The sequence below is a fragment of the Ambystoma mexicanum genome, chromosome 4p (genome assembly GCF_040938575.1).
Source record: "Ambystoma mexicanum isolate Mex_15411 chromosome 4p, UKY_AmexF1_1, whole genome shotgun sequence".
Taxonomy (NCBI): domain Eukaryota; kingdom Metazoa; phylum Chordata; class Amphibia; order Caudata; family Ambystomatidae; genus Ambystoma; species Ambystoma mexicanum.
In genome coordinates, this window is record NC_090927.1 from 41,995,775 (window position 1) to 42,021,231 (window position 25,457).

At 45.0% G+C, this 25,457-nt stretch overlaps 1 pseudogene; it reads right to left on the reverse strand.

The window, feature by feature from the left end:
* Positions 1 to 7,692: 7,692 nt before the first annotated feature.
* Positions 7,693 to 24,670, reverse strand: LOC138452945 (gastrula zinc finger protein XlCGF52.1-like; annotated as a pseudogene).
* Between the last annotated feature and the right edge of the window lie 787 nt (positions 24,671 to 25,457).

The following is a 25,457-nucleotide window of genomic DNA, read 5'->3' on the forward strand; positions in this document are numbered from 1 at the left end:
GGCTAGGACCTCCACATACCATTTGTAGTCGGTACACCTGCACAAACTAGGGTAAGTATCAAAACTACAGGAGGTCCTAGAAACACAGGGCCAACAAGATTATCGCTAGGGACCCAGCATTAGGAATAATATCATCCTCCTGTTATTTGTGTGATAATACGATTTGGGTAAAAGAACAGGAGGCGACAACCCATCGACTCCTTTTTGTAGTTACTTGATTCAAAGGGCTAAGCCAACTGAATCAAAGTTAGAGGTGTGCAACAGAAGGATAAGCGGCCAAAAAAAAAGAAATGGAAATATCTCTTGGTTGTGTGATATGTTAAAAAGAATATTAATGTGGTTGTAAATTAAGAAAATGAGACACCAAGCTAAAGCACGTACCTTGATTGGTGGGGGCAACACCAGGCCTAAGGTGGCCTTAGTGTAGGAGCCTCCAGGGGTATTTGTGTGCAGGTCTATCGGCGAGTCTGTGTAACTCTACCACAAGCGCAGTCTGGATGGAGCACTGGGGGTCAACTCTTGAATGAATAGTGTTTATAATGTGTAGCAAGTAGTGGTTGCCATGTTGAAGTTAATGTTTCCTAATGATACAACTAGACTCGTAGCAGGGGATATTGATGGTCAAGGAAGGCAGGGCCATATTGGGGAAGTCAACATAAATGTGTCAGACTAAGGGGGGCACAATGTGTGCTGTGCATTAGAATCCGCAAACTATCCTTGTAAGCCTTAAAATGTTAATGAGTAACTAGATGAGCTCAAAAGAATGACAGGATCACATTTCTTAGTTGAGGAAACATACTGACCTAAAGATGTCACCAGGAAGCACGTCATCAACTAGGGTCAGAGTGTTTATATAATGCAAAGCAGTTACAAGTAATGCAGACCAATGCAAGTATTCATTCAGCCCACCAACAATTCTGCATCACATTTTTCTAGATCCTAATGCTGAACAAATATCTGTTGTGGTCTCCTGTACTATTTATGTATGAAAGCAAATAGAGCAGTTTTGGTCACATTTCTTCCCAATGATTACAGTATCTGACTGTGTTGTGAAATTGCCAACACAAATTAAACTTACAGGTTTGGCAGAACAAGTCAAAGTCCACAGCGCTTGTACACTGAAGAAATTAGGGAAGCACTAAAGCTGCAGGTGGCTGAGGGGTGTGGGAGCACTGCCAGATGCCACCCACAGTTAAGAACCTAAATGAACACAGACAGTTCTAGTGACAGGTGTTCCAAGTAATTCAAAGAAGGAGGGATTTCTCATGAGTCCAATGAGTTTAATAACGAAGTAGCCTGACACGTGTTTCGAGTCATCACAGACTCTTCATCTGAGGCTGAACGTTTCAAGAGCTCGCCTAACCAATTAAGTATATCGTGGCCAGTGCCAGATGCACTCTCTCACTGCTTGTTCGAAATTGTGGAACTCTGTGCAAAGCTGCTGAGCTGAATGAAAATGAGCTTACTTTCACTTTCCGGCTTATGTATGGCTATGCACCTTATATGGGCGAGGGTAGTGCTTGCCCTTCTGTTGAAGCACCTGAGGCAGAACAGGAGATGTTGGATGTGCAAGGGTTGCCTTTGTTTGATCCCTCTGCTGTTGGCAACCCTAGGTCCTGGGAATGGGTGCCCTTTCCCAATGTAGCGAGATATTTCGATGCTCGGATCTGGAAGCCGTTGGAAAAGGAGAAGAAAAATAAGCTACGGTCTGAGTGTCCGCTTGCCAGAAGGTCACTGTAACTCCAGAATTGGACCCGCAGATGGTGTTTCTTTTGGCAAAGTCAGGCAAGGATCCGAAAAAGGGCTTGGAGAGGGCTCTGAAGTTGTGTCAGGACAATGTACTTGATGTTAGGGGCCCTTTTCCTAAAATCTTTAATCTCTTGGTGGAGGCACTGGAGCAAAGTGGTTTGGTGGATACTAGTGTTCTTCGTCAGTGGGTGCAGAGGGCCATTTGTTTTTTGGGTATGCCAATTCGGCTATTGCTGCAGTGTGCCAGAAGTATGTGTTGCAAGTTGGCAGATTTAGCTCCTAGGGACCTGTTGTGGAGGCCAGCATGCGGTTGTTTGGAGACAAATTCATTAAGGATATCTCCAAGTATGCGAGCCTCTACACTTCTCTGGGTAAGGCGCAAGCCTCTTTTAAGAGGTTCTTTGGGGTTGTGTATTTGGATGGCCGGCAAAGGACGAGGTCACTTGCTCGACCGCCTCACCCAAGGCCCCAATCGACAGATGTGGTTTGGACATCAGTCAGCGGAGGCCACGCAGACCCAACCCTTCCTCCCGCAGCATGGTAGAGGATGGCGTACCTGACAGAATTTCCACCGAGGTGGCCAGAGGGCCAGGACATACAGAGGTGAACCGTCCTTTATTCCCAACTCACAATTTATTCCTGGGAAAGGTAGAGGGCAGATTGACTGGGTTTTTCCATTCTTGGTGCACCATCACACACGATCCATGGGTACTTCAGACTGTGAGGGGTTTCACATACAGTTTTACGAGGAGCCCTTTCAGGACACACCTCCAAGTCTTCGCCAAAGACAACATGCAATTGGTAGATCGGGAGGTGAAGCATCTGCTTCAAAAAGGGGAAATTCGGCAGGTAGCTTGGTCTTCCCCCGAGTTCATGAGCAATATATTTTTGGTAAAGAAAAAGCTGGAAGGTGTGAGGCCGGTTATCAATCTTCGGGAGTTCAACAGGTTCCTGGAGTACAACCACTTAAAGATGGAGGGTATTGTGAGAAACCTGAAGGTGTCTCCCTAGCTAGTCCCCTGGGATCTGTCATCCAGGTGGCCAGGACACAGTCATCGCTACTGGATCCAGTTCCTGGGGGTGGACCAGTGAGGGAGGATCAACTGGATGGGGGCCCTGGGGGAGTGGCAGTGGGAAACTGATGGGTGAGACGCAGTATCCCCCTTTTTTTCAACACCTTTTCCACATCCTACCACGTAGAATATTCCAAAACACTGCCCCCCCTTTTTCGACACAAACACTTTTCGCACAACATGAAAGACAACGGACTAACATCTGAGACGTTTACCTGACATGTCCCAATACAAGGGTCAGGCAAAGTCAGGCAATTGACCAGAAACACACACACCTGACGGTCCTTTCCATTCCCCACATGGATAAAAGGGGGAGCACGAGAGCACAGGAGCAAGGCAGACTGCACAACGTGAGAGCTAACTCAGCACAGCAGTTCAAAAGGAGGCAAAAGACGGCACATACCGAGGGGGTGACAAGGAGAGCAGCAACCTTGACCTTTCCGACCCAGGCTCAGCAGATGGAAACATAACACTGCGAACAAAGGCCAGCGTGTGTTGCAGCAGGTGTCAATGGTACACAAGACCCTCCTCTGCTGATAACCGAGCTGGAGAGAGACGCTGGTTCTTGGTGGTACCAGCCTTGACTCGAAGGTGAAGAAAGCCAAGTGGTTCATCGCAGCCGGTGAGTTGAGGAGAGTCGATAAGAAACCGAACTGTGTTGAACGAAAAGTAGCGAGCAGCTAATTTCAACTTTGAAAGGCATAAAGCAAATCTTAATGAGAAAGGGGGAAAACCAGCAACAGAGTGTCCAGCACCACGTGGGTGCTCACGCAGGAAACTCTGGGTGATAGCTCAACAACAGAGACTACTGTATCCAGAAGGCCTTGGCAAGAGGCGAAGAGAGGTCAAAGTGGCCATACAGAGGTCTTGTAAAATCCTCTTTACCATCGAAAGTCTTTGACCGACAGATGATTGTGAAAGCTAAGGGAAATTAATCCTGTATGGTGAAAATTACTATATGAACATTGTGTTGACAGGAATGAACCCGACAGAGGGATGTCCAAAGTGAATTGTTGGAAAAGACATTAAGAATTGTGAATGCGAGAAAAGGCAATGTGAACCCGAAGGAGGGAGGCTAGTGTTTGTAAAGTAGTCTGAAACTGGAAGAGGGATATCCAGGGGTGGAAAGTCATCACCCGAAGTTCATTGAGAAAGGAACTGTTGAAGTGATTTGTTGAATATGACTTGTAAGGGGTCAGCGCCCGGAAGAGGGGGACCGAGGGGTGAAGAAGTCAGCCAAAGTATATGCGGAACCGAACTTTACGTTTGTTTGTTAAATGCATCAGGCCGTCGAAGGCAAGATACTTTTATTGAAAAGAGACTTAACTATCGACGAACCTGATAGCTGATATGGAACTGTCAACTTGTGCTGGGAAGGCTCGAGTGTGTGCTGTGCTAAGGAGATCCATCTTGTCCCGTGCTCAAAACGTGGGGAAGAGAGACCCCTGGCAATCACATCCTGACTTATTATTTTGTGAACACTTCTTTCTTTATTGAACACTTTACCCCACACTTCTTTTGTATTTAGAGACAGGATTGGCAATAGGTCTTTCTTAATATAGTCCCTTTTATTTTGACACAACGCCACAAGGACTGCCTTATTTTCATTTGATTGTCGAAGCTTGCTCCCATCTTAGATTTAGATCACCTGTGTCTGTCTTTACTGTTGCCACCATATATTCCTTACAGTATTCATCTTCTGAGGGACACTCTCCTTCCAGGGGATTGGACCTCAAGGATGCTTACTTGGCCATAGCTATTCACAAGCTGCATCAAAGGTTCCTGCAGTTTTTGTGGGGTTGACAGGAAAACGGCATTTGTATCACTGCGTTCAGTCTGTCGCTGACCCTGTGGTGCTTCTGAAAGGTGATGAAACCAATGGTAGCGGCCCTCATGATTCAGCTCATCATTTACTTGGATGATATTCTCCTGAGGTCGCAGGCCTTGTTGCAGAGCCTAGGTTTTGCGATCAACTGGGAGAAGTCTCACATGCACCCGAGTCAGAAAATAGATTTTGAGGGGTTTCAGATAGACACATTGCAGGCACACCTACCATAGCCTCTGGTCAAAATCAGGGTGATCAGTCTTTTCTGCGCAAACTTTGTCTTCTGAGAACGCTGGCACGGATGGTAGGCAGTTTGTGTCAATTCATGTGATTTTTCAGGTACCTCTTCATTATTGGACCTTTCAGAGGCTGAAGACGCTTCATCTATGGTGGGGGTTGCGATCTGCAGGCTGCACTGCCCTCTCCCCGGAAGCAAGGGATGAGTTGGGGCTGTGGCTTTAACACATGCAGGCATGGAATGGCAGGACTATTTTTGTCATGTCTCCAGAGATGGTCAAGTCAGATGCCAGTGTTTTGGGATAGAAGGCACGCTGCGGCATCCTGCCCACGGGGCAGAGGGGGGGGGGATTGACTCCGCTGGAGATGGACCCTCACATCAATTGTCTAGAACTTCTTGCAAGGTCCTTTGTTCTGAAGAGTCTGGAAAGGACCGAGCAAATTGTTGCATATTGTTGAGGATAGACAATATGTCAACAAGATGGAGGGGTCTTAATTCTCGTTTGTTAGCAGATATTGCAAAAGATTTTTGGTATTTTTGCCAGGACAGGCAGATTGTGCTACAGGCAGAGTATCTGCCAGGGCTGCGAAACATGGTGGTGGGTTAGAATTCCATGTGTTCTCTGAAAGACACAGGAGACCCCACACTTTGGATGGGAGTATTACTTGAAATTTGAATAACGGAAAAACATCCAAAGGAAACAATTTGAAAAAGGTGGTATCACGGATTTTATTAAACCTGATACTAATTTAATTTGTCGAACAAATCATGATTAAATCTGCACTTGTAGAAACAATTTACATAGCAAGCAGGAAACAACTTTCATTAAAAAAGACACATCTATATAATAAAAATCTACTTATTTAATCATCCATCCATTAGACAAACCACTCATACTAAACACCACTCAATGTAGAATATAAAATCCATAAGAAAATTCATCACAGTTGATTCATCTGAAAAATTTATAGAAAGAATATTTGACGGGCCACAACAGATAACATCAGTGGCCTAGGCAATTAAGATGGGTCCCAGATTTTTCTGACCACGACCTCATCTTAATCCAAACTCAACCGGTTTCGACGTATAGACTTTAGTGTAGTGACGTCTTCATCAGGAGTAACAAAAGTATATTCTAACATAGAAAAAGAAAAAAGAGAAAAACACAAATGGGACACATCAATATATGCAACCCCTAAACTTGGAAAGAAAACATATAACATCAATAGTGAAAATAATAAATATAAAGAAAAAAGAAAAAATGTGAAATAAACAATGGATAATCATATACAAAAGCCTGCTTCCAATCCGGGGTAACTCCGGGATGGACCTGAGGTGTCTAGCAGAAAGTAGTGCTACCCTCTTGTATTAGTGTCTCTGGGAGGCAGATGAAACCAGGCCAAGGCAGAGTCAGTGCTACAGATATACAAACAAATGACAAGGCCAATGTATGGAGCCTTCATTATTGCGGCCCATAACCAGAGCACAAGGGTCACATACTTAAGATTCAACTAGGAAAGGACCCAATAATGGCTAACAGTGGGCCAGAAAGTATATGTCCACTGTTGTGCGGCCTTGATATACAAACAAATGACAAGGCCAATGTATAGAACCTTCATTATTGCGGCCCATAACCAGAGCACAAGAGTCACATACTTAAGATTCAACTAAGGAAGGACCTAACACTGGCTAACAGTGGGCCAGAAAGTATATGTTCACTGGTGTACGCCCATGACCTCAAAAAATATTATATTAACTAACCTTCATTCGTGCAATAGAAGGCTGTACGTCTCTTCCTTTAATTATACGCTGGGTCCATTTGTACAAACTAGATGACAACGTCCCAGTAGAGGTTCCTGCAGATAACGAATATGTGAACGCCAAAGTTCCTCTCTGCAAGGTGTCAAAAGGCAAAGGAACATATACACATAATCCAATTGGCTCCCACAGTACTGATCACGAATTTAGAATTTAAAATTTATGGTTTACAAGAATGGGCTAACAGGTCTTACCAAAAATGTCCGAGCGCTTGTTCAGCCAGCGGCCATAAATGTGAAGATGACTCCCCAAATCCAGGGAGAGCTGCGCCTGATATTGTGTGGGCCTAAACACAACACAAACATTTAAGTGTGTGAGAAAGGACCCATTTGGTCTTACAATTATATCATTAGCTGCACCCCAGGGAAACGACTGCAAATAAATAGAATCAGATCTTAAACCAAAGCCAGCTACTATGTGCAATGTCTAATTATTTACACAAATGTGGCTAGTCGGATGCGATTTACTGAAAAACTTGCTATTTAAGGAGTTTAAAATAGGAAAATTGAACCTAAACTACTCAATATTTCAGCTCCACGCAATAAAAGACCCCAAGATATGGAGCTCCCTTCTATATGCAATAAAAGCAACAAGCAATTCGAAAAGCTACCGCGCAGCAGAGTATTTACCTTGCGTGAAGAAGCTCTCCGATTCTTACGGCAGCTGGTCACCCGTGTACCGGCTGGGTCCAATTGGAAGTGGCGTGCAACAAAGTGTCAACGTTTCAAAGATGTTTAATGTACGCGTGAGAGACATCATGTGATCACGTAATCGGTCACGTGACCACAAGCTGAACTGGCCTACGTTCGAAGTGGCCGTGCAATCTCGGAATAAAAGGGGGGGCGTGCGTAATTGGGCTACAAAAGAATGTACTTCACGACGTATCCACACGATCGTGAGGGAGGAAACATAATTAAAGCACGCATGAATTAATAACACGCGCTACAGCGAAAGACTTTTAAAGAACGACAGTGTCAAATATATATGTGGGCAAGATTTTAATTTATACGCATTATAATAAGTGCTGAAAATATAATGATAAACAACCACATTTGATGTCTCTTTGCGACAGTATCTCATATACCCACGCATGAAAGCTTTTTTTGGAATGCTATAAAAATTACAAATATGCTGGATCGCATTAAGGGACTCATGGTCCAAAGATATCAGATGTTATAGCGAGTAGTGTTTAGTTACTCGAATTCCATGGTTCCAGGGTATTAAGGCCCAATGTTAATGTTTTTAGATTAAATATCCACATTTGTTCTTTGTAATCTAGGTTTTTTAATAGTTGGGATTGATTTTGTGCATATACTTTTTCTATGCAAAACCATTCCACCTGGTCAGCCGTATGGCCCATCTCAATGAAATGGATAACCATTGGTGCATTGAGATTTCGAGTTCTGATCTTAGAACGATGTTCGTTAATACGAGTACTCACTTCTCTAGTTGTTTTGCCTACATAAAGCAACTGACATGGGCAGCGAATGGCATAAATGACATTCTTACTTTTACAAGTGGTAAAAGTACGGAGGGTCCACTTTCTGGTCTGTGATTCAAATGACATAGTTTTTTTAGAAAACTTACAGGCGACACATGAAGTGCAAGGGTAGTGTCCCACCACTGGGTTAGAGTTAGTATCGCGAATTGTATGCGCTTTAGGAAAAGTTCTACTGGCCCGAGTAATCTTTTGCTTCAAATTTTTACTTTTTTTGAAAGCAAATAGTGGTCTGGGTATAGATGTATTTAAAATTCGCCAGTTTTTTAAGATAATACCTCTAATAGCATTACTATGTTGACAAAAGGTTGAGACACATACTAATTCATCTTTCTTTTCAATGTCTCGCTTGGGTGTCAATAGAAGGTCTCGGTTGGTATATCGAGCTCTCTTTTTGGAATTTTTTATAAGTTTCTTAGGATATCCCCGTTCTAATAGTCTTTTTTCCAAAATCTCTGCATGTTTAACAAAATCTGCAATATCTGTGCAGTTACGGCGTATGGTAAGTTACAAAGTAAACTAGCTGGATGTTGACTCTCGTATTTCAGCGTAGTGTTTCTCTCTGTGGGTTTCCTATGCAATTCTGTACAATTCTGGCATTTTCGCGATTCCAGTGATTGCAGGCTTCATTCGGGGGTATTCCGCAGAGTTGTGCGGTTTTGGGGCCTGGTGCAGGTGGACCTTTTTGCATCCTGTCTGAAGTGGCAGGTCCTGGCATTTTTCCATTGGAGACCAGATCCAGAGGCATTGGCAGTGGATGCCTTCCAGCAGGTTTGGTTGAGCATCAACGGGTATGCCTTTCCCCCCTTTGTTATGATTCCAAGACCGAGTCAGCAGGTGAGGGTGGAGAAGGCTTTTTGATCCAGGGGACCCCGCTGCGGCCGTCCCATTCCTGGTATCCCGCACTGCTCGAGTGGTCAACTTAGATTGTCCACAGCCGATACCAATGTTTCCAGAGGTGCTGTTGGACCCAGAGGAGAAGCTACACAAGTTGGTGCTGCAGGGTCTTCTCCAGTTGGTCGTGTGGAGGATTTCAGGGGTTCCTGGCATGTCCAGGGACTTTCGGTTACAGCTTCTTCCGTCCCAGGAATCTTGGGCTCCCAGAACCACAAAGGGTTATAAGGCAGCCTGGGAGCGCCTGTGTCTGGAGAGAGAAGTGGATCCGCTTGCAGCAGCCACAGTAGAGGTAGTGAATTTTTGGCTACTTTATTCGAACAAGGCAAAGCGTTTTGTACAATTAATTTGTACAGATCGGCCATTTCAGCAGGACACTGTTTATCCAGTGGGTTACCACTAGGTAATCATTCTCTCGTTTGTTGGTTCCTTAGAGGAGTCAAGTGCTGAAACGCCCGAGTGCTAGGTATACTACACTATGGGATGTGGATTTAAAATTTCACTTGTTCCTTTCCTGGCCTGGTAATGAAAAGTTGCCTTTGAATCAGTTAAACAAAAGAGGTGATGGCAGGAAGGTTTTGAATTAATCTAAACCTCTGGCATTGTTCTGGGAAACCCTCCAGACCATTGTTCTTCACCTGCTAACCATTACAAAACGGGAAACACCATATGCAAATCAGGCTTGGTCCGACCCCAAAAGGGGCAGTTAAGGCCAATGTGCTAGGGGCCTATGTCCTTGCCTACCTTAACACGGTGGGTCAGGTGGGTGATGTCATTATATGGTATTGATGCGTCTCAGCTTGGTGCTCACTCTGCTAGGGGTGCCATGACTTCTAAAGTCGTACTTAGCTGGGGGCTCTTTGCAAGGGATTTTAAAAGTAGCTGATTCGTCTGACGATTCCACCTTCAAGGCGTATTTTAAACCAGTCGTGCAGGCTTCACAATCGGTGGTGAATGCACTTTGAACGTGCAAAATCGCAGCCTATGTGTCTTGCCATAAAATGTCGATTTTCTTAGCCTGCCGTGTAGGAAAATCTTGATTTTATTAAAGACAACAGAGGCGTATATTTTCCAGCCTTTTTGTCCTCGCCCTAACTGTGGATGTAGTTTCACTTCAGGAAACAATGGGCCTCATTCTGACCCTGGCCGTAAGGGGTTAACAGCACCGGTAAGGATGCCAGTGCCGTTAACCCCTTACCGCTGCATTCCAAGGTCCCTTAGCGGGTCCCTCTAAGGGACCAGGGAGCTAATAACTGGCCCGTTATTAGCTCCCTCCCCATTCCCATTGAGCCCTATGGGGCCTCAAATGGGAATGGGGATTGGTTTTTTGAATGGGAACTTACCGGGTCCTTCAAAGTTGGAATGACCCGGTAAATCCCCATCCAAGGAACCTGGACCAATTTTGGAGGCAGCCATGGCTCTAATAGCACCATGGCTACCTCCAAACTCAGAATGACCCCCAATGACTGAGGAGGTGTTCCGTTTGGATGGCAGTGCATGCATGACATTTGTAATTTTCTTCACGTTTGGTTGGTTCAGTGGAGGAGGTGGTGTTTCAAGCAAAGAAGTGGACGAGGCGGGAAGCAGAGGATTATTCATAGACTGAATGATAGACTGCACCGTGTGCACGTTGGGATCGGTGCAGTGTGTTTTTTCTGTTTCTATTTATTTATTTGCTTGCTAGGCACTTATACAATAAGAATATACTGTTTCAAAATGCCCAGAGGGCAGGGAGAGTGGGAAATACAATTACAACACAATATTAAGAGTAGAAGGGGCAGAGGGGGAGGCACGGCCCTACTATGCCTTTTGAGTATTCAGAACGTGCAAGTGCAGAAAGGAAGAAGGAAGAGGGGGTAAGTGCCGGGCGTCTGAGCTCGAGGGTGAGACATGGACGAAGTACTAGGAATGTTGAGTGCTACACGGCCTGGGCCGTGGGAGGTGTAACTGCGAGTCTCCATGGCGGAGGGTGTGAAGATGCAAAGTGCTGTGGATAGACAGGAGCTGGGGAGAAATGGTGTGGGTGGTCAAGGCTACGAAGATGCGTAAGGGCAAAGGACACCAATACAGCAACTGTGAGATTAGCAGAAGAGAGAAGGAGGGAGGAGGAAAAGAGTACATTTTAAGGAGCTTCTGGAATATGAGAAGATACTGCTCAAGGAGCAGGGAGAGGGAGGTGCTACTGCAAAGGAGGGAGCCCGCAGAGGAAAGAGAGCGACCATCTGCCCCCTGTTTAGCAAAATGCTTTACACACAAGGAGTTGGTTTCAGAGGAGCCAAGTGGTCTAAGGGGAGAGCATTTAGTAAGATAGAGTTGGAGATAGCGTGGTCCCCCTGGCCCAGACAGCCTTGTGGATGATGCAGAAGGATTTGAATTTAATCTGTGCAGCATCCGGGAGCCAGTGAAGACTTTTTTATTCTAAGTTAACCCTGTCATGTCTTTGCTGCTGGCAGTCTAGTAAAGAAGTTACCTGCAAAATCTACGCCACCATTGTTTTTAATACAAAAATAAAAATCATAATTATCGTACACAGCTAGCTAATAAAATCGGCATTTTACTAGTAAACAGAGCACAGCGTTATTTTTCGGTGTCGGTAGACATGTTTAATATCTTTACTGGGCTTATTACAGGGAGGAAGGCTTTGTGTCATGAGCTGGACTCTATGGCTGCTGATTAATCATTGTCAAATTTCTTCCCATGTACATCTGCCAAGTTTATATGCAAAAAACAAAAGGATAATTTCTCTCTGAACATAAAAACTTAATATTCAAAAACCTGTTCTAACACAATTATAAAAAGATTTTCCTGCATATTCCTTATTCCACTAATGCCACTGTCTGCATGATACACCCAGTCTTACCAATGATGGAAAAAACAATTGTTCTTCATTATTTTCTGGAACTGATTTCGCGCGTTGAAACACTTGTGTATAGGCGTGTTACAAATGCCATATCATATCATATCATAAGGCCGTTTGATATATTTCACACTCCCGTAGCATTTTCCCACAGACCTTTGATAGGTCCCAGTTGAATGAAAAACATTTCATAGTTGTTCTCTAGGCCTTTTTCACAGGTTTGCATTGTGGCCCCGAGGCTTCAGTTTGGCTTCAATTATACGTCCAGTCATTCATAAGCTTTCAATGAGGCCGTCGCACCTCGGGTCTTAATCTAGAAAAATGTGTATTCTGACCAAAGACACTTGTGTTTGAAGGTTCAGCTGAATGAGTGCAGGCCGAGCCTTGGAGTAGTTTTACTTGAATGATAATTTTCTTTAGGCCACAGAATGCGTGATCTGTCTCATTCACTGTCCCTGTGTTAGAAATGATGATAACTTTGGTGTTTATAATTCATTTCCTGTCCGGGGATGAGGGGGGGGAGGGGCACAGTGCACCATCTTCTACCGCATTGCAGCACATCCTGCGTTCTGACTGTGATTCATGAGCCTCTCCTGAGATTTCATCATCTTCTGTCTCTTCCTGCGCTGTTCTCTCCTGACTACCCTGGGTGGGATCGCTCATGCCAAGTTGACTTTTCTGAATGAAGCACTTTTGACATTCAGTGTGCAACACAAAGGTTTTTCTCCTTGTGTTTTTTTTATGTTGGGTAAGTGTGATTTTCCAAATGAAGCTTTTCGAGCATTCCGTGCACTGATAAGGTTTTCTCCTGTACAATTATTTTCATGTTAAGTTAGTTTTCTGATTGACACTTTACTGACATTCAGTGCACTAACAAAGTTTCTCTCCAGCGTGGGTAATCTCAGGTTTAACGTGTGCCCTCTCAGGTTTAGCTTGGGTCCTCTCATGAGTGCCTTTACAACTTAAACGTGCCTGACATTTAGTGCAGTCATATGGTTTTTCTCCTTTGTGGGCCTTCTCGTGTTTAAGGAGATTGCTATTATGAATGAAGATTAACTCAGGGCAGTGCTATGGTTCTTCTCTTGTGTGGCTTTTTTCATGTTTAGTTAAGTTAGCCTTCTGACTGAATCTTTGCTGACATTCATTGCACTGAAAAGGTTTTTCTCCTGTGTGGGTTGCTTTATGTTGAGTTAGATTGGCCTTCTGACTGAAGCTTTTCTGACATTCAGTGCACTGAAAAGGTTTTTCTCCTGTGTGCATCCTCTCATGGTTAAGGAGATTACTTTTACGAATAAATCTTTTGTGACATTCAGTACATGGATACAATCTTGCTCCGGTGTGATTTTTCACATGCTGAATTAGAGAGCTGTTTCGACTGAAGCTTTTTTGGCATTCAGGGCAATGATATGGTTTCTCTCCTGTGTGGACCCTCTCATGTTTAGTTAGACTAGATTTCCAACCAAAGCTTTTTGGACATTCAGTGCAGTGATGCGGTTTCTCTCCAGTGTGGGACCTCTCATGTTCTGTTAGAATGGATTTCCACCTGAAGCCTTTCAGACATTCAGAGCACTGGTACACATGTTTTGGGGGCTTCATGTCTCCGTTTGGTTTATCATGAATTATATAGCAAACAACCTTATTCCAGAGTCAGAACATGTTTAAATAATGTCCAATATACTTCTCAGAAGGTGTGCTTCTAAAAGATTGCAGGTGTTAAGGAGAGTCCGTGTAAGGAGTATCATATTTTATTATCTGTGTCAAGAATTGAAATGAAGCTATAGACTTTTCAGTATCACACCAATATGCATTTAAGACAACTTTACACTTCGCACAATCAGTATATTAAAAAAGGTTTTCATCAGGGTTATTGAGTTCAAGCTTGGTAGAGCGTTTTGTCAATTGATCGCTGGCTTTTGAATAAAACATTTCTTCCAATAAGCACTTGCCGTGGGCCTCTCCCGATTTCTCCAGCAGGGTGGAATTATGCAAATCATTTTCACATGGAGTACTTTTTAACACTGCCAGTTCTTGTGCAAATGCTCTTACAGAAAAGTGGCATTCTCAGAGCTCTCCAATATCTGCACTTGCTTTCCAAGTCCACCTTTTCATGCCAGTGATGTTTTTGGTGCACATTACTTAGTTACCCGACTGGTTTTTCTGTGAATGCTTCCGCCAGCTGTAGAAGAAAAAGAACACTTTTTAAATATAAAATAGCACATACAATTTGACATGCGCTGATGTTTAGGATTTGAACACTAATATATTGAGATGTGGTAGAGGGTCTTGCTTCTTGAACAGGGTTGACAGGACATGGTTAGTTCTTTTATACCTGTCTCAGACCTTCTGTCTACACACCGATACAATTTATTAAAGCGGGACTGATGAAAGAGTCGACAAAGATGTCACACCCCCCTAAACAAACACAAACAATCAATGAACCCCTGACTTCCAGTAGCTTTACATATCTGAGCTTCTCTCATCTCCATCATCAATATGCAAAGCATCCCACCCGAACCAGGGATACCTTCTATGTGCACACTTAGCTGCAACTACTCCCTGTTCCAGAAAGAATGCTCTGGACCACCTCTTCCCTACAACAACCTGGATTCACACTAGCCACCTCATTCTGCAGTGGATTCAATGTCAGATCCTTCAGCTTTTAGGGCCCGTCCTATTTACTACTAAGCGATGTCACAGTCTGGTGTCTTTATGATCATTAATTCCTAGCTCACCGGGTAATCTGCACCCTTGCTCTGCACAATCTCATGCCACCTGGATACTCTTTGCAGAATGCCAACAAACTGGCAGAGCAGGAGAGGGACAACAGTCCACATTTAAGACATACTTTTTCCTTTATTTATTTATTGGATTTTATAGCGCACGCAAGCCCTCAGGCACCAGGGCGCTGTGGATAACAGGTTACATGAGGCGGTTCCAGGTTACACTGATGCAGTGGTTACGTTGTTGCATAAAGTCATAAAAAGTATAAACAGTGCCTACGTATTTCTGCAAGGGTCCGGAGGTGGTGGGAGGCCAAAGTCATTCAAGATAACTGAAGAGCCAGGTTTTGAGGCCTTTGCGGAAATCCCAGTATGACCGTTCTGATCTGAGATTGAGTGGGAGGGAGTTCCATTAATTCGCTGCAATAAGTGGGAAACTTGAGCCACCAGCTTTGGCACGTTTGAAGGTGGGTTGAACTAGTCTTTGAGCATAGGTGGTTCCGACGGGCCTGGTTGATTGCGGTTTGGAGAATCTTTGAGACAGATAGGGCGGCGCTGACTTGGAGATGCATCTGTGGGTGATGGTTAGGGTCTTGAGTAGAATTCTTTCCTGGATAGGGAGCCAGTATACCTTCCTGCCGGCAGCTGATATGTGTTCAGTTTTGGGGTGGTTGAGGGCAGCTCTTAGGGCATTATTTTGTATGACTTGCAGGTTTTTAGATTGTGGGGTGAGGTGCCGGCAAATAGAGCATTACAATAGTCTAATCTAGCACCCCCCGTGGCGGGAGCGATCGTCAGGCAGCTGTCAGGTGATAGAAAGGTCTTGAGGCGTTGAGGAGTTTTGTGGTGTATGCAGCTGAAGAGGCGATGGCGTTGACTTGTCTGATAAGTGTTAGCGAGGCATCTAGATAGACTCCCAGGGTTTTTACTGTGGGTGAGACTGTGATTTGGATGCCATCAGTAATAAATGTTGATTATTTAGGGGTTCAATTTGTTTAGAGCTGTTGGGTGTTCTATGATAAGGAGTTCTGTTTTGTCATCGTTCAAGGAGAGGCCATCCATGCTTGAATAACGGTGAAGGTTGTGTTTAGCGAGGCAGCATCTTCTGAGTAGGTGCCAGTGAGGGGGAGGATAATTTGGGTATCGTCTGCACAATTTGTATGGGCAATGTCAAGGAAGGCAAGGAGGTGAATACAATGTTATGAGTGCGAGGGAAACACATGAGCCTTGGGGGACTCTGCAGTTGATTGGTGAGGGTGTTGCGCTAGCATTGTCAGAGAAGACTTTCATTCTTCTACCGTCTAAGAATGAGGCTATACATGATGTAGCTTCTGGTGAGAGAGATGCTGCTTGGGTAAGGTGTCGGCAGAGTATGCTCTGGTCTTGAATTGGGTACTTGAATTAATAATTGCTAAGTATTTCCTGCAATCTATTGTATGGTACGTCAATCAATAGTCAGATAACATAAAACAATATTATACACTGTAATATGATGCACAGTATTTTTTATTCTCATAGTCCCATGCCTATTTTATTTAAATTGTCTGCCAACATGTGTTTCAATTGATATGTCTTTTTCAAGGCTGATTGCAGTGTATATTCATAAAGCAGCAAACTTAAATTGTTACAACAATAGATTAGTAAATCATCCAAATAAAAAGTCTAGAAATAACGCATAGTATAGGTATATGAGAGAGAGGAAAAAAACTAAATAAAAATATTGACGTTCATAATCAGGCTCAACGTTGATCAATTAACTATCAAAAACCAGACATCTGCGTGAATACACAATTCAAAGAATAACCTGTGTTGCATTTAATGGCAGTTGCAGTTTGTCATTCTCTGGATGTATGAATTCAGCCATAGTTAACATATATGGGGTATGTGTTACTATTAACAGTTCATAGGCGCAGAACACATATTGGGCACTGCACTTCTGGCTTGGAGAGGGAGAGGGAGAGGGAAGCTCACTGTCTCCCGAGCCCTGGTTCTCTCAAGGCTGGACTACTGTAACAGCCTCTATCTTAATCTGCCTGCCTCCACTCTCCGCCCTCTGCAACTTATCCAGAACAGAACTGCGAGACTTGTCCTTGGCCTCAAGCCCAGGGACCGTATCTCTCCAGGACTGAAATCTCTTCACTGGCTCCCAGTGGCTGCGAGGATTAAGTTCAAAACCCTCTGCATTGTCCACAAGGCCTTCTGGGGCCTGGGGCCTAAATACCTTCAACTCTCTCTTCCTAAATATCTTCCTTCACGAGCCCTTCGCTCATCCTTCTCCAACTCCCTCATGGTCAGCCGCTTCTCGAAGCAACGAGCTGGGGGTAGATCTCTCTCCGCAGCAGGGGCCTCCCTCTGGAACAGCCTTCCTGCCTCCCTGAAACTTGAGGAGAACCATCTCCGGTTCCGGAAGCACCTCAAAACCTTCCTCTTCGCTTCTGCCTTCTCTCTCCCTCTCCCCTGCTAAACCTGCTTAACTCCCCACTGAATTCTGCACTAAACCTGCATCTGAGCCACTCTCAGCGACCTCGGTCCAGGTCCCAGCCACTCTCCACTTGCACTGCCTCCCTGGCTCCCCCTGCACTGTGGGACTGTCACTGCATCCCTACAGCCCCCTTCCCAGCACTTGCTCTGCACTTACCTCGCACTTGCCACCAGCTGGCCCTTTTATTTATTATTTATTATTTATTTATTTTTACGCTACTTACCTTGTACCGCACTTCCCCCCCACCTCCTCCCCCTGCACTTTCTCCTTTTCCCCTTACCTCTGCACTTGCGCGATCTGAATGACACCTGGCCTAGTAGGATCGTTTGTCTGTCTTCCCCTTGTTTCCCTCCCTCCCTGCCTCGTCGCGCCTTGAAACACTTGTGTATAGGCGCGTTACAAATATCATATCATATCATATCATATCATAGAGGGAGAGGGAGAGGGAGAGGGAGAGGGAGAGGGAGAGGGAGAGGGAGAGGGAGAGAGAGAGAGAATTACTGTGGCCCCCGGCCCCTGAGAGAGAGGAAGATAAAGCCTTACTGTGGCCCCTGGCCCATGAGAGAGAGGAAGATAAAGCCTTACTGAGGCCTCAGGCCCCTGAGAGAGAGGAAGTTAAAGCCTTACTGTGGCCCCCAGCCCCCGATAGAGGACGATAAAGCCTTACTGAGGCCCCCGGACCCTGAGAGAGAGGAAGATAAAGCCTTACTGTGGCCCCTGGCCCATGAGAGAGAGGAAGATAAAGCCTTACTGAGGCCTCAGGCCCCTGAGAGAGAGGAAGTTAAAGCCTTACTGTGGCCCCCGGTCCCCGATAGAGGACGATAAAGCCTTACTGAGGCCCCCGGACCCTGAGAGAGAGGAAGTTAAAGCCTTACTGTGGCCCCCGGACCCTTAGAGAGAGAGGAAGATAAAGCCTTACTGTGGCCCCCGGCCCCTGAGGGAGGAAGATAAAGCCTTACTAAGGCCCCTGAGACCATATGGCTTTTAAGATTTTGGAGCAATTCAATTGACTGATTTCCATGTTTATGATTATAGAAATGTATAGAGCCTAGCGGTTCTGATCCAGGCACGTGAGCTATAATAATCATTATGTTGGCATCTACTGAATCTAGATGTTCAATTTCCCAGCCCAACTTTGCAGCAATATAAATGGCCAAGCATCCAGAAGGTCTACCTTTGCATCCAATTTTAGAGCCGTGGTATGCAATAGGTGGAAGCCCTGCAAATGGATTGTTCAATGGACCATGTTTCGTAAAACATGGCCACCTCGTGTTTAGTTACTAAATCATAAAGAGAAACGGTGTCCACTGTCTGTGGAGTACTCGCGTCCCATGCACACTCTAGTTATTTTGTACAAGAACAAATCTCATAGGCTCAAATTTCTCGATTTTTTCTTAAAGGTTTGTAATTATATCTCATTGTCATATTGCAATATTTCATTCATATTGTACAGTATTAATATTCAAAATTAATGATGCATAAACCATAAGAATCTTGAAGATAATCACAATAATGTCAATAAGTTCATAAGCTCAACGTGTTTCGGGATTTGGTATCCCTTCTTCAGGAGAAAAGTTTCTTATTAGTCCAACTATTCCTTTTCATAATTCGTACACTCTATAGTGGGAGGAGACAAACAATGTTCATTAGCTAGTATCCTCTTGCGATAGTCTCTTCATGTTTGGCATTCCCTAGATTTATATAATCCTAACTCTCATGGGTGCCGTCTGGAGGTCACTATGTGGGTCCCTAGAATGGGTTCCTTCGCGTTACTCTGGGGTCAAAGTGTAGCGTCACCCAATGTTAAAGTGCCTTGAAAGAATTGGAGGTTCCTGTGAGTGAGCATATCCAGTTCTCTTAATGTGCTTGTTTAACAAGGAAGTCAATTCTATTAATGACTGCATAGATAATGAAAATCAAAGTCCTACCCGATGGCAGGTAAAGTATGAGGGGGAACGTAGCGTTGAATGTGATGGTGTCACTTTTTCACAGCATGCATGTTCAAGGAAATCACATTGCCACTGTTGCGCTCATATCTGATTGTTCTATTAGGATCATAATAATGGGAACATTGTGAATGGGAAGAATGTAAAGCGTTCCCCAACAGTCCTATCATTCTCGGTATATTAATTTGAAAGATGGCGTCCTACCTGCTGACAGGTGAAGTATTAGGGTCAGTTGTTCTACAGGTAATTCTCTCTCTTTTATCCAAATGGAGGATGTAGAAGCCAAACTTCAGGTTAGTAGATCACATTTCCTCTCTAGGGTCAGAATCAGACGGATGGTATAAGTGCCGTAAAATGGTAGCATGCTACAGCGATAACGCTGTCTTTCCCAAGTAGTGCTGGCTTACCGCTGTGCATCTAAACCTGGTTTAGAACCTGGTTACCAAATTATACCAGGATACATCATGTAATTTGTGTTGTAGGCAAACAATATTCCACACTACGATGTTAATATCTTGCTTTCTGGCCGCAGAGGTTCCAGAAATCCCCGTACTTACATTGCCATATCCATGTCGACCTTTGTTAATATTCGGCTCCACAGCGGGAGGTGGGGAAATATTGTATCTAGTTCGGGATCCAATTGCCAATGTACCTCCTCAAGGCCGTTCAAGCCGTCTAAACGATTTCCCAATGTTTTGGCAGCTGATGAGCTGCAACCCAAAGATGTAGCTGGAATATGAGATGGATGTAAATCTCTCCTAGCCTGAGCGATGCAATGAGCAGACTGGGGAGGATTTATTAATCCCTCCAAGCCTGTGTGTTTCTTAACGGGCAGTTTCACTATCCCTCCCCCCGCCCCCGAAGAACTGAGCAATTTGTCGGGACATTTTCCCAATTTCCTGGTGATTTTTGGCTGGGCAAATAGGAAGATTTTATGTCTTTACAGCAGGGGCGTTCGAGAAAACATTGGATCTAGGCAGAAAAGGTGCACGACACACCTTGACTGCATGTTCATTTGGCATGTTTGTTGCCGCTTCAAGTTTAGATTCCAAGCGCACTAAGACCCCATGAATAGTAGGTATTTGATTTTCTAGTATTGCTAAGCATTTACTCCAGTATTCTGGATATGTTGCCTTCATAGTAAGTGTTTTAGCAATAGTTTTCCAAGCTTGCTAGATTGCTTGTGGGAGTTTATAGGAACATGATTTATCATTACAAATTTTGGATCCTTATTCAAGAAGGTTTACCATTGTATAAACTTCTCGAAGCAGAACCTCAAAGTCGTTTGGGATGTCCTGGGTACCAATTGACTTTTCAGCTTGTATTATTTTGGCCTCTAGTGCACTGGCTGCTTTTTTAAGACAGCACTCCAGAGATCCAGGCGTACCTGGCATGGTTTTAGCGGGCCTAGGAGCATCTTTAATCATGTTCCTTCCTGTAGTCAGATCAGATGTGGTTTTAGGCTTCCCAGACAATAGAAAAAGAAAACCTCATATAATTAGCGCTATTTACTTTAGACAGTAAAATGCTAAAATACAAAATTAAAATAAAATCTAATTAGATCAGTACAGAATATACAAATGTTTGAAATCCTAATGCAGGTGCAACATTCATAATCATGTACAGTATAAGAATCAATTTGTATAGGAACTGCTGTATGACTGCGGTTTGCGTTTTCGGGCATCCAGTCAGGCACAAGCCAAGCTAGTTGGGCTGTGGATGCACAATAAGGTTTTCATATCACAGCAAGGATGGCGGGTGTGGAATCGCTGGTGTTATTGTCCGCCATAGCGTTTCCCGGCATGTCTTCCGTTTCCTCCCGCATCGTTCTAGTTGTTGCACGCGTACGTAGCCGGATGTATATAGGTCCGTACTTCCTGGTTACGGGTGCGTTGCAACTTTTCCAGGTTTCTCCCTGTGTTGCTGTCGCTCCCTCTGTGTACTCGCTCGTATCCCTCCGTCTTGCTCTTTCTCTCGTTTAGTTTATATTTTTTGTATTCTTAGCACTTGGTGCTCCTCGCGGTTTCTGCTTTCCCTTAGCCTCTTTTCCTTTCTTTGCTCCTTCCCTCTCTCTTATTCCTTATTTCCTTTCGGTTCCTCCCTTTTTTCCCAGCCCGCATTCTTCCTTTTACTCCTTCTTACCTTTTCCTTTCCTGTTTTTTCCTGATGTGCTGTGTACCCGACCTCAGCCTGTCTTTTGGATTGCCCTTGTCTGACCCTCGAGCCTACAGGATCTGCTGTGTACCCGACTATGGCCTATTTCCTGGAGTGACTTTTGCCCAGCCCTTGTACTTACCAGACCAGCCGTGTGCCAGAATCTTACCATACTCCACCGTGTTCAGCCACGTTCCCCTCATTTTCCTGAAGGAAGTCTCTTAGGGTTTTTTTGTGCCTCTGGCTTTTTCCCCTTATTGGCGTTCCCGGAGGTGTTACCCCGTTACACCTTTTTAGGTGGCACGGTGGCCTCCTACCGAGGACGTCCTTATCTTCATTAAAAAAAAGAGAGACCTACAAGCCTCAAGAAAGAAAAATCAAAGAAGAAAGTGGAAGGTGAGGAGTCGGGGAAGGGGGAGAAATTGTGTTGTCGTCTGAAGAAGAGGACATTACCGACGTTTGTGACAAAGGTGCAATCACTTTTACGATATGCCTGATTCAAGTTCAAGCAAGACGAAATGGTGAGAAAATAGAAAAAAAGATGATATTGTTTTCAAATGCACTTGATCCTCAGAAGATAATGTTTGGACTGAATGACGACTTGTGTTTGTTGATGTCATTTACAGGAAAAAATATGTTCTTGCTGTTTCTTCTAAGTCTTTTTTTCATAAAAAAAAGAAATCATTTTGTCACATTTTGGTTTTGGTGAGGCACCCTTCAAAAGCAAATGACATACCTTTGGAATTGTTAGAATCACTCAATTTGTGGAAAATGGCACATTGCGCAACATTGATAACAGAAGCGTAATATCAGACACAGGCAAATCCTTGCCCACAGAATGGCTCACCGCTACAAAATGCCAAAGCACAAACAATAGCTCATTGTAGACTAAGTGACGACAGGCCAGAAATAGAGTCTCACCAACAGAGAGAAACCAGCAGCTCAGAATTACACAAAGGTGTGACCCAGGAAGAGTAGACAGGCCCCAGGCTTTGCTAGGGAGCCCCGCAGAAGGCTCTCTTCATTCCCATTCCGTGGACCCAAGCTACATCATGTTAAACTACACCTGCGACTCAGCTAGTGAGGAGACTGAGGCAATGAGCAGGTTGACTACAATCAAGGTTTTCTGAGCCAGTATCGGATCGGCAGTACCATGGAAACGATCCCCGGAAGCCCAATTTTTGGTCAGCGACTCCAGGTCAGGAGGAGCTGAAGGCCGGACAAACTGTAAAAATGCAAATCTCCAAACGTCAACTTAGCTATCATTTATTGTTTCCAGAATTGCTTTAAAGTGCTCACCAAGGTTTTCATGGTCAGACCACAAGCACTCTCCTCTGGAGGTGACAGTTGAGCAGCCATGTTTAATATTTACAGGATTGTTTTTCCCATTTCGTCCCTCCGCATCATTGGTACACCATCACAGAGGTGGAATGAGACCGTGGTCCCCGATCCAGCTAGTCCCTCTAATCCAGTGACACTGGCAGGATCTACTTGAAATACTGACATGGGTAAGGGTGGCATGACATGGGTCACTAACTAATGAGGGGGAGGATAGGAAGAGTCCAAGAACCAGAGTTTGCCTCATGGATATCTCTACCGATAGGTTGGCTGGTTTCATTGTGGATGGTTCATAGTTATGAAATATATCAATAAGACAGTTCAAAATAGAAACACCTATGTGCGTATTTGTGAGCCACAGCTCCCCTGTGTACGGTCAAGGGGTACATGGCGAGTCCATCAATTCTCCAAGTGGACACCCTGGAGTTCCTGGTAGTCAACAACGATTTAGGTGGTTTACCAAAGATGATAGAGACAGCCCCTCTCCTGTACAAATGCAGCACCACTGCACATCACACTCACCATCAAGGGATAAGCTAATAGAGAAAAGGGGTGCAGAAACGTATGTGCTAATCGTTATGATTCCCAAAACACAACACCTCACATACAGCTTGATGCTACGCAGATCTACTCTCTGGTGGCACATACAGAAAATTATATGCGCCCAGTGAGAATATCCGCCTGACACCTGCGGCAGAGGGTGAGATGGACTGCATTCCTGTGGAAGCACGCCCCATGAACATACGACCTCCGCCATCAGGCTCCATCAGCGCTGTGTAGTCCCTCTGCTTCCCTCACTGGGTTCTTCCCTCTATGATGGCTTCCCAAAGCTGGATGCACGCTCAATAAATATAATATTAACAGTAATAATAATACAGAGCCAATGAGCAATGGCAAATACTACCCGGGAACTGAGCAGCCTGTTGCTGGTGGAAATATTGGAGGTTTACATTGTCAAATACCCACTAGCCTCCTTGAGAACCGCTGCACATAGGGGATTTTCTCTGGACCCTCTGCATTAGAGGGTCCAGAGACCAGGAAAATTAGAGACCAGGTGGAAAGGGCCCTTTTTATCACCTGCTCAGAGCGTGAATACTTTTTGTACACCCAGTCAGTTTACATGTTTCCAACTAGGAGATACAGTCCCTCTACAGTTAGACTGCACCCTTAGTGAGGCGAATTGAGTACATGCTCTCCTCCAGAGCTCATTCTAAAACTATGGATGGAGTTTCTCTTCTCTTGTTGACATTCAATGTTGCTGCCCCTCCAGGCCTGTCATTGTGCCATCTCGTTTGTATTTCTCTATTAAGGGACATAGCCAAGCCTTCTGTCTCTACCCCAAGCAGTGGCCTAGAGTGGACCTCCCCTAGAACTGTTTCCTGTAGGATTGCTCTCAAATTATGATGAAATGGCGTCACTGATCTAAAATCACAGTCTGCTGGACAATTCAAGAAGCACAGTGATGATTACTCTGCTCCATGGCCTTAGATCGCCAGCCATCTCTTATCCCAGCCACGCTAGCTCGCCCACTCCACTCCTCACAGTCCATCCCACACGCCCTGTAGTCAGCCTAGAAGCTAAGAACACTCCAACCAGCCTGTAAGCACCTCGGCATCGCTTTACTTCTCAGGGCCCTGGTCCCTCTGAGGCTTCCCGCAGAATAAACATCGTCCCAGCACCGCCACCGATGCAGATATAATAAATAAATACCCTTTTATGTCATGCATGCCAGCATGCCCCATTCCACGTGGCAGGTGCACACCTACTGCTTTTCATGCATGCATGCATGCATGTACCATGTTGCCTTTCCCATCATAGAGGACTTCAAGTCCCAGAAAGTAAAGATAAGCGCCGCCTCCTCTAGGCCAGCCTCGTGGATTCTCTTCCCAGCTAACTGCAAGGCTTCTGCACAACCCCAAACAATGGCCCCTCTCCCTAGCCTGGGGCTCCACTTCCCCCATAAGAGAATGCAGCCCCAGGCCTGGTCCTGCAGGCCTCCAGCCCTCTCCCTCTGCTTAAAACGCGGTGTGTTTACCTGCCTCGGGAGTGAGCGCAGGGTAGCGACTAGTTCCCATCCGAGAAAAGGACCATAGCAACGGCCCGCCCACTCTTCAACACGTGGTCTGTGATGTCATCCCTGCGATTTCCGTCGGAGCAATGAAGCGGTTCCGGGGCACTTTCTTGCTCGGGATGCAGCGGGATTCGGGAAGCGGGAAAGCTGTGGCTGCTGGTGCAAGGGCACTGAATGCTTTCGGCTTGTAGTGGGCATTTTATTTTGAATACCGGAACGTTTCTATGAGATCCTGGAGCGTCGGACTTCGTCTGGGCAAGGCTCAGGCTGCAGGAGCAGCTGCAATCCGTGTGCTGTTGGCTGGCTGCAAAAACAATTAGCATTTTCTTTCGAGATACCATGAACGTTCCTGCAAACCACCAGATTTCCACAGGGAAGCGGGAAATTGCATTTATTTTAAAAATCACGTTCAGCTATTCACCATGGAAGGTATGGAGGGCTAAGAAAAGGAACAGGGAGACAGTGGATTGTGGTGTTTAACTAATCAAAGGGGACTAATAGAGTAATTTAATCTTTCATGAGGGTGTGTTTAGGATGGGTGGTTTTAGAGGGGTCGACTGCGGCTGAGCATCTGTTGCAAGGGGAAGGAGCATCTTGTTATGAAGGGAGGATGGGGCATTATGGTATTGGTCTAGACTAGAGGGAGGGATGGGGCATCTTGGTTGGGCCTGAATGGTTGGATAGGGCACGCTGGTGTAGGTCTGGTGGGATGGGGCACATTGTTGTGGTTCTGGAGGAAGGGGGCACATTGGTGTGTGTCTGGAGTGAGGGATAGGAACATAGTGGTGTGGATC